This window comes from Pinus tabuliformis, chromosome Q, assembly GCF_031772625.1.
Source record: "Pinus tabuliformis cultivar Carrire ecotype Pingquan chromosome Q, CPIR1, whole genome shotgun sequence".
In the NCBI taxonomy this organism is placed as follows: Eukaryota; Viridiplantae; Streptophyta; class Pinopsida; order Pinales; family Pinaceae; genus Pinus; species Pinus tabuliformis.
In genome coordinates, this window is record NC_142296.1 from 666,529,957 (window position 1) to 666,544,863 (window position 14,907).

At 48.9% G+C, this 14,907-nt stretch overlaps 1 long non-coding RNA gene across 2 annotated transcripts in view; it reads right to left on the minus strand.

Annotated features, from left to right (window-relative positions):
• LOC149221306 (uncharacterized) overlaps positions 1 to 14,232 on the minus strand; it is a 60,798-nt gene extending 46,566 nt beyond the window's left edge. Inside the window, exon 1 of one of the 2 annotated variants that reach the window (XR_016248837.1) lies at positions 14,104 to 14,232. This is a non-coding gene — a long non-coding RNA (uncharacterized LOC149221306). The remainder of the gene's footprint in view (positions 1 to 14,103) is intronic. The other variant, XR_016248838.1, reaches the window with a different exon arrangement.
• Positions 14,233 to 14,907: the final 675 nt, after the last annotated feature.

The window sequence follows — 14,907 nt, forward strand, 5'->3', positions numbered from 1 at the left end:
CTTCCACATCGAAATCATATAACATGTGGGGCAGAAGATCAAGATGAATGGTCCCCTCCTAGCAAAATGAAATGAACTGGGGAACTGCATTTCCCAGTTTCTGCTTTCTGGGCAGAAAAGCCAATAGGTCTGCTCACCCGGTCAGGCCGTCGGGTTTCTTCTGTGAAAAAGGGCCCACTGGAAAAAATGGTTGGTCAGGTCCGCCTGATCGGTCGGGACGTAATACTCGGCCTGGTGCATGCTACATCACCGACACCCAGGCAAGAGGTACTTCTTTGATCTGAATGATAGCCCTCAATACACCAATGACTAAAGGTGCGAAGCCGCTTATCCCTCCGGGGGCAAGGAAATCCTAACCCCATCTAGCCATTAATCAATCGTCTTCCAAAGCTCCTAAAGGAGTGAAGACGGACGATTCAGGAGAACTGAGCACAAGGTTCTAACCCACATACTCACAGAATGAAGGTCCGGAGGGTCTTGCGCTTCCGAGTGCAAGACCCTACCTATTTAAAGCAAGGGCTTGCTCGCTGATACGGCTAGCTGGGCTGGCTGGGATCGCTGGGATCAATGGGTAAGCCGGATGGGATTGGTTGCTGGATGGGAGGGGCAGCTGGAAGAGCTTGCTTGGTTAGACTTACTTGGGATTTATGGGGATTATAGGTATTGCTGGCTTGGGATGGCTGGCCTTGCTTAGTGAGCGACTGGTAAATGAACTAGTAAAAACCTGGCCTTGCAAGTAGTGATAACCTGGCCTTATATCTTCTTTGGCTCTTTCAAAGGTCCCGAGACGCCACCTTTTCTTCCTTGCCCTCAGAAGCGCAAGACCTACGGACCTGAATTTCCCATGCATGCGTGACTTAGGTTTCTTAGGGGATTTGACCACTACTTAATAGGCTACCCTTGAACTAGCAAAATTACCACAGCTTGGCTACCTTCGTCATGGGGGGATGAATTAGCTACTCTTCAATACGCCACCTTTCAGTGGGGAATTTCCCATCCTTCCTTACTGTATAGTTAACCGTCACAGTTGGGATATTGTGATCAGTAACTAACCCTATTATTAATGTTCACGCTCTCCTTCGTAAGGCCATTCCCTCTAGCGAGTTGCTAGATAACTCCCCCACCAGCCCAATAGCAGTCATTAGGAGGGAGGGTCTCTTCTCCGCTTCTTTGTCACGGTTATTTCTTTATCGATAGCTTGTTCGTGTGCCACCAGTTCGTTTAGCTTAACTGCCCTGCTTATTCCCTCCCGGGTGGGAAGGTAGAGCCTTTGTTCTATAGTTGTGAGAGTTAGTCACTTCTGGATAGCAGGCTAGCCTACAGATGCAGTCTTAACCAGCTTGTTGAACAACTACTATGGAAGGGGAATTGTTAACCTTCCTCCATCAACTACTTTCTCTAGCTCCATCAACTACAACTGCCATCCGCCCCCTGTTGAACTAAAGGAGGGGGGAGCTACCCTGGATCGGAGGATCATAGGACCATCCGGGGGTGTAGATGAAACTAGAACGGGGGGTTCACTATCTTTCCCAACCGGGGAACTCTCTCTGGGTGGCTAGCCGTTCTGTGGGGGAATGAATTCTTAGGGCTAGTTGTGGGTGGGTGGATGAGCTTAGAACAGGGGATGTGGGAAGGAAGGGCCCTTCAATTCATATACCGTAACCGGCCCATATAATTGATTGGCTAGACCGGGTGGGAGGACGGGAGTTCTAGATGCCGTTGGAAGCTATGGCACCCCCGGAGCTAGATTAGGAAGCTATGACCCGATATAACGTATGTAATATGGAGCCTATCTGAGGGAAGGGAAGCTTGTCCTCTCTCTATAGTATAGACAGTTAGAACCGAGGGTGAATGAAGGAAGGATCCGGATGGATGCATGGTTCCGGATGGATGGTACAGCTAAAGAAAGGATGGCCAGGGTGGGTGGCCCGATGGAGACTTGACCTTCCCTGGGTGGGTTCATCGGGATTCTAGTTTCACTCTCGTTGAAACTGGTATGGGTCCCTCGGTCATTGTAATGAACTAGTTGAATTGGCTCCTCGGCAACCTCTTTCCTGGGCTCCTCGGCCATTAATGAAAGCATGCTCGAGCAACTACTATGTCAGGGGTGGGCTGGACTAATCCCGAGGCCATGGCAGAAGGCAAGATGACCGATGTTGTATTGACTTGCTTGGTAAGATGGGATTGTCAGTAGAGACTCAAGTAAGTGGACCTTGTTCAGATCTTCATTGTTGAGCATGTGGATCTTTTCTTGTTCGGGGCAGAGACGACACTCGCCATGTCTCCAAAGAATGAGTTAATAAGTTCGGGTTGAGTGTGGAACCTGGGGAAGACTACTCCGGCATAGTTGATTTGTATGCCAATGAGTGCGTTGGCGAGCTCGGTAGGCGACCACCCAGAAGCATTGAATGGACGTATCTAGGGCCATATCCGCGGGAAGCTTATTCATTTAAGGGATTGCTTATAAAGGGTTCCATGGTTTATGGGGAATAGATAGAGACGAAAGCGAAATGAGTTCAGCCGCGAATGGGTAGTGGGTATTACCTAGGAGCAGTATACTATGAATATCTGGCTCATTTTCTCGTTGTGGAGAAACTCGCTGGGTGGGAGGGAATAGTTGTTGTGGGTGGGAGGATATAGAGACTTGCCCTGGTTTATATATATATTCTCAATATCACTCCGGTAATAAGCCTCTATCCTACCCCCCGAACTTAGCATATTATCCGGTCCAGCCAGTAGCACCAGTCCCCAGGCTTAACAGATCTAAGTCAGCAATTGACAGATCTACAGTATAACTCCGTAAAGTAGCATCCATCCATCGTTCGTTCGGGGAATCAAAAGTCAATAATATGTTAGCTAGTCGGGGCCAAAGGTAAGAAGATCTAGCTATTCGGGCTGTACTCGGGGAATCAAAAGTGTGAAGATCGTAGCTAGTGGGGCTGGGTCGCTACTAATGGATAACTGATAGGCCACCTTTTATTACTTAATTTCCCACTTTGACGGGGTGGTCCACGGAGGAATGGGCGGGGTAGCAACTAACTATACGCCACCTTTCCTCTCACGAATTCCCCAGTTTATTGGGCCACCTTCGCACTATCTATCATCTTGATACGCCCACTTTATGTACCGAAATTCCCATATTCGCTTGGGCCAGGTTCAAACTATCTATCATCTCGACACGGCACCTTTCATTAGTGAAATTACCATCTTGATAGGACGTAGGGCTCGCCTGACATAAGGAGGGCGAGGACGCATTCACAGCTTTTTACTCATAGGCCGCGTTCACATTATCTCTCTATCATCTGGATACGCCCACTTTCGTTAGTGAAATTCCCATCTCTCTCACTCGATCTATCCCCTACGGTTCTCACCCTACCCCTTACGCTACCACACGCTTACCAATGATGCACTACCTGCCACCTCTTGATCTCTTACGATTTACGATTCCCATCTCTCGATCCAATCCCTCACCATATGAATAGTGAGTCGATGGCGGCCTTGTGTTCTTCGCGTTCCTCTCCTTATCAGTCGAGCCCCTGTCGGACCTCTCTTTTGGGGCCCAACAGAACAAAGAAGTATTGGGTGAGTTAGCTTTGGAGAAGTATTGGTGAGCTCGCGAGAAAAGGTTCTTCCCCGTAGCGATAGAAGCAGCAGTTCCGAGAAGTAGCAGTAGAAGGATGGTTCAGTAGGCAGTAGCTTTGGATAGATGTCTTTGGAAGGATAGCTTAGCAGGTATGATTGCTTGGAGGTAAGGCAGTAGAATCAGTCGATCTCTTTAGGCCGGTTAGGTTGCTTGCTTGTAGGTTAGCGAGTCATGTTTCTTCCCGTGATTAGCTCTTGGTTCAGTGAGCTAATGTTCTTCCCTTAGCTATTGTTTCAGTGAGACTTTTACGGGCCCTAATCTCTATTTTATGAAGCCGCAACTACCATATGCTCATATATAACTACCACCATTTCACCATCAATTAGGCGGTTTATAGGATTCGCTCGAATCATCAATCATAATATCGTATACAAAGAGATATCTCATTCATGCATAATGACCAGCAGTCACTTACTCATTGTCTTGGTCGGCATTCATTATATACGTAATTACGTCATTCGAGATAGGAACCAGAATAGAATCACCCACCTCCTCTTTTCAATTTACTTATTGGGTCTCTCAAATAAGTAACTAAAGGCAGTCGAGTGTGCTAACGCACCCTCACCATATGAATAGTGAGTGACCCCTCACCATATGAATAGTGAGTGACTCCGTCCCTATGAAGAAGTAAGGGCGATGGCGGCCCCCCTCTCAAATAAGTAACTAAAGGCAGTCGAGTGTGCTAACGCAACCTCTGTGAACCTGGCCTATCGCTATCAAATGGGGTAGGGGCCTAATCGGGAGGAAGCAAGGTGTTCGATTTGCTCTAACCCCGTTATTTTGATAGCAGGGTCGATCTATTAGGGAGAGGTGGTCAAAAAGAAGAAAGGTGGTACCAAGTTGAAGGAAGGCCCTGCTGATTCAAGTTGAAGGACAAGGCAATGGCTTTCTTTACTCGCATCCCGGCGGGCTCTAGTGAACGGGGTTGAATGAGGTGGCAGGGATTGATAGTGAGTTATTTATTTGATAGCACACATTCTACGGTAGAGGTAGAGGTGGTTCCACCGACCAACGATTCACAGCCTTTACCACCGGCCAAGAGCATCGTCACATCCAACCAACAGGGGAGGGAAAGCAAGCTACGGCACCAGCAAAGCCCCGCATAGCTCATTGCTGGGAGGTCATTGCAAGCCGGTAAGCCACCAATAGCCAGTATAGTGTATCATCTTATCCAGTCACATTGAGGATATTGCCATACCATAAAGCCGTAGCATATCTACGTGAGACTTGTCCATTGTAAGTAAAGTGTCTTGCTCATTGAGGACTAAGGAGGCACGGAACTAATACCTAGGTACGTTTAGTGGCTCGACTAAAAGGAGAGGATTTCCAGGTGGTGATTCAATAGATCCAGGTAGGTGCAGAAAAAAGAAAACGCCTACATACTAGTGGTTGTTATTGCATAGACAACCTTACTCTAAGCACTACTACCAAAATATACAACGTTTAGCGGATCCTTGCCTTCATATGGCCGATACTCACATATCTACGCTTCACTTGTCCTTGCCAGCTGGTCAGCCGTCGATAGTTATCATTGCCATAAGGTCATTGTAAGAAGGTCAGCCAATAGCTAGTCATTGTCGGAAGGTCATTTCCGAAAGGTTATTTCCGAGAGAATCAGCCCCCCATATTGCATACCCGAGTCACCTTCATTGCATACCCGAAATAAGGTAGGTCCCCATCGTTACTTCGTACCCAAGAGAGGAAGGAAATGTCCGTTCTCAACAGACCTGAGGAAATATGATGCCCAATGTTCACAATTTCCACTCATTGCCAGGATTAGTCATTGCCGATGATAGCTGGTAGTCATTGCCAAGGTCATTCCATAGGGTTAGCTGATAACCAGTGGTCGCCATAGGGTCATTCCATAGGGCTAACCAATAGTCGAGACAAGAGTCGATGCCAGTCAGTGATAGAAGGTCCGTGCTATACGACCTAGAATAAGTAAACTATTCGACGTGAACTGTTGTCCATACCACATGCTCAGTTAGACGTGAACAGGAGGTGTCTTCGTGCCATGTTGAGTTCTCCATGCCCCGTAGTACATAAACCATACTCTCCGTGCCCAGTTCTCCGTGACCTATACTCCGTGACCAGGAGGTTGAAAGTGACCAGTTTTCAATCCCACGTGCCCAGTTATCATACAGGAGTCGATGCCAAGAGTCGATCCGCTACTCGATACAGGTTCGATGCACTGATCCAGGATTCTTTGCCGCTAGTTGATGTATGCCAAGAGTCGATGCCGGTACTCAATGCTGGTAGTCGATACAGGTGTAGATGCCGCTAGTCAATGCCTGTTGTCAATCCCAGGATTCTTTGCCAATCATAGCTGGGCTGGGATCATGGGATCATGGGCTGCTGGGCTGGGATACTCGGCTTGGCTTGGCTACTCGGGCTGGGCTACCTGGATCGGAGCAGGCAAATAGGTCGCTTGGAACTGAATTCACCAAACCGCCTAATTCGCCATTATTGATTAATCAATTTGCTTTGCGGGGCCGAGGAATCAATCATTCTCATCGGAACACTTAAGTGGATTTTCTTCTTACTGACTGATGACTACTGGGCACTACCGCAATAGGATCCCGGTAAATGACTTCTGCTGTTGGCGGTTAGGGGTATCTGGGCGAGGTGGTAGTAGGCAAGCATGAAAGTGGCGACTAAGCAATCATTTCTTGGTATTGGATAACCTAAACCTGCCTTTGGTGATGCAGTCGAAGCAGGTTGGTCCATACTCATACCTAGCATTAGTATACCTATAAACATACCCATAGCCCGCATACCTTCCAACTTATCCACCACCAGCATCCGGTGATTCTGTCGTTGATGCAGCAGTTGAAGCAGCAGTTGGCTCAGTAGCGGGAGTAGCATAGTAAGCAATAGGATGGGCAAAGGCACCTAGAACAGCAGCTTATCCAGCACAATATCCAGAAGCTACCGTTTCACCACCACCGGCATTTCAAACCTAGCATATCTTCCTGTCCCAGTAGCAGCTTTAGAAGATATAGTTCCAACGGCCTTTTCCAGCATCCCTTAAAGTAATTGAAGTGGAACCACCAGCAAAAACATATCTACATATATATGTTATTGGTCTAGTTCCTCATGACCGTGAGCGTGATCCAGCTCCGGATGATCCAGGTTCAGATCCAGATATCGAGATCGAAACCCAAGAGCAGGAGCAAGTCCAAGGCCAGCAGCACCCTACGACGACAGCGACGGCCACGACGGCCACAACAGCGATAACCACAAGCCAGAATAATGATAAACAACGCCCCTCAAGCAAGCTAGTAGAAAGGACGAGAGACCAGGCCGACAACCAAGAACAACAGGGGGATGGAATGGAGCAGCGAGAAAGAAGATTCAGTTATTAATCCGTGGAACTCAATCTATTTCGTCTGGCGGTCAATGTGTCGATCAATAAGCTCTACGGCTATGACTGTTTCTGTATTACTGTAAGGCTATGACTGTTGCTTATGTAAGGCCGCTATGTCAGTTGCTTTCTGTATGTCCGCTATGACTGGCTATGACTGGCTATGTCTGGCAGCTATGTCTGGTGCTTATGTATGGCTGCACTGGCTCTGTAAGGCTATGACTGGCTGTGTCTGGCTGTATGGCTATGTCAGTTACTTATGTGCATCTTGTATGGCTCAGGCGTATGACCCTCAAAAGGTGAATTGCATATAACAAGCAGTAGTAAATCGCTCTTGTTGTGAAGGTATCGCTAACATAGCTATGGTCGCATGCGCATAGCCTTCATTCACTGCACATAGTGCCTTCCCGGGGTATGGGGGAAACCTCCTCTATCGGGCATGTTGTTAAGGGGGACTTCTCCTCACTCGGGTAAGGTGTATCGAAAGGGGACTTCTCCTCTCTCTGGTCTGGCAGTGCGGACTTCCCTTTCGATCAGCAGGCGGGTAGTTTTGTGATTCAAAGTGTCGATCATAGTGCCGTGTGCCATCCCTGCCGTGTGCCGTGCCGGGGCTGTTTCGACGCGGTCTGTTGGAAACTTGGCTCTATCTAATCAGTTGGAGAACTTGGGGGACATCTCTCCTCATCTGGTGGCGGTAAGGATGCGCAAGCAGGCTCGACCATAAGGGAGAGGACTTGACTCTCCTCTGGTCTGGCGGTGCGGACTTATCTTATTTAGATCGTGTATGTTGGAAACTTGGGGGGCCATCTCTCATCTGGTGGGGACATAGGGGCAGTGAGAAAGCAAGCAAACGTTGGCAAATTCATCATCTCCAAGGATAGCAAGATGAGAAAGGCAAGAGACTTCCCTTCGGCAAGCAGCAAGTTGTATCGATCAGCAGGTAGGTTTTATTCGCAGTGTCTGTCGATGATTCCGCCCCGTGGCGTAGCGTATCATCCCCGTGTTGATTCGATGTGCTGGTTGGCTCAATCTTATCCTCTCCTGGTTAGTCTTCATTCGTCTGTCCGTGCCTATCTAAGAAGACTGTCCTGTTCTGTTGTGCACCCCTATCAGAAGAATTCAGTCTCGATAAATCAATCACTAAATGCCAATCCCGGAAGACCTCTGCAGTAAATGCACCCAGGCCACCCGTAAAACTGTCCAATGGGCCCTCCTCTAAGAAGCCATTCATTCATTATTGCTCAATGAAGAAAATCTAGCAATCCCAATATCAACAATAGTTCGGTATAAGAGCGTACCCGTATGGGTTTTCATTTGGCGCACCCATTCCCGTGGTTAAGTGCATCACTTGTTTGTTTCTCGCAGCCCGAAATCAATCTATCCAGCGACATCCCTACCTGTGGCTCCTCTCAACTGAGCATCGATCAAATCAATCAAGGCTGTCCCCATCCCGCACCTTTCCTTCTTCATATCCCGGCAACTCCTGATGGGCAGGCAGAATCCTTATCCATCATCCAGCTCTTTCTTCAAAATCCATCATCAATTGTCCTCAGCTCCTTAACATTATTGATTGGCCTATGGCTCCTCTTCTTATTGTGTGAATCAACGTAAGTAAATATATCGTAGGCATCATGTGGTAGGAGGCTAGGGCTTATCCGGCTTCTGGTTATTCCCTCCCTTCCCTGGTTTAGGTGAGGCTAAAGGTGATTCGCTAGAGGTGCTACTCTTATTCTGGTAATGTCTTTATGTCAATGACCTTCTGTCAATGATCGGCTAGGACTCCTGGCTCTTTCTTTCTTTCATTCAAAAGAACTAAGCTCTTTCCTAAGCATGAAAGAAAGGTCCCGGAGGGGCTTGCGCTTCCTAGTGCAAGGAAAGAAAGGCTCTAAGCATGTTCCTTACTGAAAGAAAAGCATAATTACTTATATAAGATATATCATTGAGTGGAAATTCGCCCTTCAAGCACAAAGACTCTCGACTATGTGTGGCTATGGCAGCTCTGTAGTAGATAGAGTTCGAGGTCTATGTTTCCTCCATGAGTTCGAGGTATAGGCTCTAGGTAGAAGGTGTCTAGGTCGAGGAAGAGGTCGAGGTAGATTTCGAGGTAGAGGACCCTTTAGGGGGCTCGACCAAAAGGGAGAGGAATATGTTTCTGTAGAGTTATAGGGTCGAGGAATAGGGTCGAGGTCTCTGTATGGCTTGCCTCAATGTGGGCTGTGGATTTCTACGATCGTCGCAATCGGGAGCATTATTATTTCACTCTTTCTGTGTGATCGCGGGAGGTATCGTTGCTAATGCGGGGCGTATGATCGAGGGCGTTAATCAGGAGCAACCTCGCATGCTGGGACTCAGGGGCGATGCTTGTACTCAGTGGTGATGGTATTCAATGGCCGGGACTCATTACAGACAGGTGTGATGCCAGTCATAGATGGGTGGGCTTGGTTACTCGGGCTTGATACTCTCTACTTGGCCACTCTACTTGAATCCGTTTGGTCCGCTTGGAAAATACGCTCGGCTTCTCGGTTGAAGCCGCTGGGATAATCCTCTAATCGACTCGGGTGGGCTAATTGACTCATGAGCAACTATGCTAATCCACTGGCTCTAATACGATGGCCCTATTCCCATTTACTCTAAATTGACTCTAATTCGATATAATACGCTAGGCTAATACACTGCTGGCTCTAATCAACACTTGGGCTAATTGAATGATCGAGCTAATCCACGGGGCTACGCTAATAAACCGATCTAATCCCACTTTGCTCCCCGGATGCTCTAATCCACTCGCTCTACCACTTGCTTTACCACTTGCTACTCCGCTGATCCAATGGGCCCAATTCATCCACGGGGCTACACGTTGAGCTACACAATGAGTTAGGTAGGTTACACAATTAGGGTTATACAATTAGGACACGATAAGCGAGGTTACTTGTTGGAGGTTACACCATGGATGCATGATGTTACACGATGAGCTACGATGCTTGATTTTACACGATGATGACACGATGAGCGATGAGGTTGGTTACACAATGAGCTACTTCATATAGAACACTTATTGCCAGGAGGTTGGTACGTGACACTCGTAGCCCTAGGAGAGCCAGTCTTTTTCCCCTTTCAATCTTACCCTTTAACGTAACAATACGCTACACACTACCTGGACCACATTCTCACATTCACGCATTCCCTTAAATCCCCATTACTCATTAACGCTTTCCCCATTACCCTTGCACTCCACGTACGGAACAGGGTTCCTACACCTACTCCTGCGAGGGGAATAATACATGCCGATACTCCTACAGAGACACAAAGAGCTTTACAATGCAGGTTACACAATGAGGTGAGTTAGATGATGGGGACGGGCTTCAGATTGATAGGATATGATGTCCAAACAGCCAGGAGACGCCTTTTATAACTAATACTTTCCTTTAGGAATCTGCCGGAGGTATGGCATCTATATGAATGCACTTAGTTAGTCGGGAATGCTATTAACTCTTTACTGCCTTGCCTTATCAATTCTTCCGGGTACCACTCTTCTTCTGGGTATAATGTTCCCACCGACGGAGCGATGGCGGCCTTTTAGTTCTTCGAGTTTCATTTTACTTATTGGGTGGCCCCTATCAAATAAGTAACTAAAAAAGTCACTAACGTACCTCTCCTCTCGATGGCGGCCTTATCAGTCGAGCCTCCTGTCGGGTCCTCTCGATGGAGACAGAGGACGGATACGGAGGACGGAGATGAGACGGAGGACGGAGACGGAGGACGGAGATGAGACGGAGGACGGAGATGGAGACGGGTCCACCACTCCCGTCAGTTGAGTGAGTGGATCCAGTTAGGCTGAGAGAGAAGAGTGGATCCTGATCAGTGGACCCAGTGGGAGTGGACCCAGTTAGGCTGAGAGATAAAGTACGGGGAGTGGATCCAGTTCGGTTCAGAGAGAGAAAGTCGGTCACCCGCCGTTCCACCCCTATCGGTCGGTTAGAAAGAGCGGTCATCCGCCGTTCCACCCTACCTGCCTTTAGGAAAGTCAGTAGTCGGTCACCCGCCGTTCCACCCTGGTCGGTGCCCGGCCTCCGGAGGACACCTGCCTTATCGAGAGAGAGAAAGTCGGTTACCTGCCTTACCTACGCTTCGCTATCGAGAGAGAGAAAGTCGGTCACCCGCCGTTCCACCCTGGTCGGTGCCCAGCCTCCGGAGGACACCTGCCTTATCGAGAGAGAGAGAAAGTACGGGGAGTGGATCCGTCAGTTGAGTGAGTGGATCCAGTTCGGTTCAGAGAGAGAAAGTGCATCCTCTCCTCTCCCTATGGTCGAGCCCCCTAAAGGGACGGAGTCACTCACTATTCATATGGTGAGGGTGCGTAAGCACACTCGACTGTCCAGGCCGCCATCGTTTTAACTCTCACTCATCATATGGGTGAGGGTGCGTAAGCACACTCGACTGTCCAAGGAGAGGGACGGAGTCACTCACTATTCATATGGTGAGGGTCCTCTCCCTCTCCCTCTCCTTAACAGTCGAGTACCTAAAGGTCCTTATGGTCAAGTACCTAAAGGTCCTATGGTCGAGTGCCTCCGGTCCTTAACAGTCGAGCCTGCTTGCGCATCCTTATCAGTCGAGCCCCCTGTCGGGTCCTTGGTTCATTTCGACCAGTGATTCCAGTCATTCATTATATACGTAATTACGTCATTATGGTCGAGCCTGCTTACGCATCCTTATGGTCGAGTACCTAAAGGTCCTATCCCTATGGTCGAGCGCCTCCGGTCCTCACCATATGAATAGTGAGTCCCTACTGGCCTTGGGTGAAAATGTTTATATACGCTATTTCCGTAAGCGCGAAGCCCTAACCATTTGGGAGTGGATCCAGTTGGTTCAGAGAAAGCAAGCCGTTCTTTGGAGCCACGTGAAAATGGCGATTTTTAGGTTCCCCGCTAGGTGGTGTCCCCAGCTTGGGCCTTTTAAGTAGCCGTCACGCAAATGCCATCTCCGCTCCTCTCCTCTCCTCTCGATGGCGGCCTTATCAGTCGAGCGTGCTACGCACTCTGACGGACCTTATGGTCGAGCACCCTAAAGGGTCCTCTCCCTATGGTCGAGCGCCTCCGGTCCTTATCAGTCGAGCATGCTTACGCATTCAACTAATTTCATTTTAGCTTGGCGGAGGTTTTTCAAGATTCCCCTCCCATTATTGCAATTTGAGGACCCTTTAGGGTGCTCGACCATAAGGACCTTTAGGTGCTCGACTGTTAAGGAGAGGGAGAGGAGGCGGAGGTTTTGAAGCGTAATGACGTATATAATATATATTGGGAGCCAATGCTGTTCGAGCAAGTCTCATTTAGCTTGGCGGCGGTTTTTCAAGATTCCCCTTTCATTTTAGTTTGGCGGAGGATGCGTAAGCAGGCTCGACCATAAGGGAGAGGTTTTTCAAGATTCCCCTTGCCCGATGCGGACAAGCGACTACGTTCCTTTCATTCTTGCCATTTTAGTTTGGCGGAGGTTAGCAATCGCTAGGCCTTCAATCACCAAATAGATGGGACGGTAGCGAGAGACCCACTATGTGTTGAATTATACCCACGTAGTTCGTTGGTAAAACCAACAATTGTTCCTAGTTTTCGCTGAGGGAGGCTTCAGCAGTCTCCTTTCAGCGAAGTAAAGACTAGTTTCCTGCCCTACTCGAGGTCTTGCGCTTCAGAGGGCTAGGATACTAGCAAGAAATGAATTGACAGGAGAACTATATCACATAACGATGACTCATTTTCTATTACCCGTGGGTTCCTTATCTATAACTGCTCGACCCATCCATACTTTCCGTAAGGACGGGGCTAAACTCCCCTGCTTTTTCGCGGAAATCGTCATTTATTTTCCCCACCCTGTTGAGGTTGAGCTAAAAGATCTCTTTTTTTATATAATCAAATATTTCAGGAAACCTTTGGTATTAATAATCGCTAGAAGTAGTGCTAAAGATTCTGGGTTTCCGGATAGACCAAAAATTATGATTGGGTTCAGACCAGAAGAAAGTATAACTTATGACGACTTCTTTTCGATCATGAATGCGTTCGCGCGGGAGCAGTGGTACACCACAAGCCTTCATACAAAGCCTCCGTTCTTCGACTTGAATCTGCTTTGCGCAGAAATGTCCAAATCAGATATATACGATGCGGTGTGCTGGGGGATTAGTTTCGAGGAGTTTTGTATTCGAAATTTGGCGATCAAGCACAATATCTCGCTAAGAAAGAGTGCAAAACTGTATTTCCAAAGTGTGAACCCTTTCAAGGTCCGGAGGGCTTGCGCTTCTGAGGGCAAGGAAAAGAACATCCCTGAGGCCAAGGCTGAAAAAGATGATGACCCCAAAAACATAAACTCCGTCCATGAGAATCGCGTCGAGGACCAGCAGGGTGAGCCCCCCGAAGAGGGAAAGGGGAGCAAATGATATTTATTAGCTTTCTATGGAGTGACGTAGACGGAAACTTCTGCTTTATCTGTCTGTTAAGGCCCCAGGAGGAATAGATGGATAGGGGAGGGAGTGGGGCTTCCCACTTTGATGTTCTGGGCAGTCGAATAGATAGGACCCGGAGGGGATAGGAATTTATTACTTGTCCCGCACCGGGTAAGGAACGTAGTGCTTGCTTGACGTTAGGACTTTGAGGGGCTGGCTTACTCAATATTATGGAAAAAGCCGGTTCTTTGAATTCTTTGGTGAGATCAAGCCTTTACCTCATCGCACGTAAAGTCTTGATTAGAGAGGCGGTTGTTTCCTCTCTTAAGTTGCCTATAAGGACCCCCTGAGCTTAGGGTCCGCCGATTAAGGCATCGTCTAAATGGAAAGACACCCCTCATCGGGAAAATCCTGGTTCAAGTCCAGGTGCTTTATGTTCCAGCGGAGGTTTTGGACATTCTCCCTACTAGATTGGCCATTTTAGGTTGGCGGAGGATGCGTAAGCAGGCTCGACCATAAGGACCTTTAGGTACTCGACCATAAGGACCTTTAGGTGCTCGACCAAGAGGGAGAGGATGCGTAAGCAGGCTCGACTGTTAAGGCCGCCATCACCTTTAGGTACTCGACTGTTAAGGATGCGCAAGCAGGCTCGACTGTTAAGGCCGCCATCACCTTTAGGGTGCGTAAGCACGCTCGACTAATAAGGAGAGGTACTCGACCCCAAGGGAGAGGATGCGCAAGCAGGCTCGACTGTTAAGGCCGCCATCACCTTTAGGTACTCGACCATAGGGAGAGGAGAGGGAGAGGGAGAGGTTTTCAAGATTATCCTTATCAGTCGAGTGTGCTTACGCACCCTATAGGCCGTTCTCACGGTCGGTTAGAAAGAGCGGTCACCCGCCGTTCCACCCTGGTCGGTGCCCGGCCTCCGGAGGACACCTGCCTTACCTACGCTTCGCTATCGAGAGAGAGAGAAAGTCGGTCACCCGCCGTTCCACCCTACCCGCCTTTAGGAAAGTCAGTAGTCGGTCACCCGCCGTTCCACCCTGGTCGGTGCCCGGCCTCCGGAGGACACCTGCCTTATCGAGAGAGAAAGTCGGTTACCTGCCTACGCTTCGCTATCGAGAAAGTCGGTCACCCTGGTCGGTTAGAAAGAGAGGAACTTTAGTTGCTCGACCACCGGGAGAGGTACGGCGCTCAGCTAAGCGTCGGTTGCGGTAACTTCGGTCACCCGCCGTTCCACCCCCTATCGGTCACCCCTATCGGTTAGAAAGAGCGGTCACCCCTATCGGTCGGTTAGAAAGAGCGGTCACCCTGGTCGGTGCCCGGCCTCCGGAGGACACCTGCCTTATCGAGAGAGAAAGTCGGTTACCTGCCTTACCTACGCTTCGCTATCGAGAGAGAGAAAGTCGGTCACCCGCCCCCCTCCCTGGTTGGTGCCCGGCCTCCGGAGGACACCTGCCTTATCGAGAGAGAGAG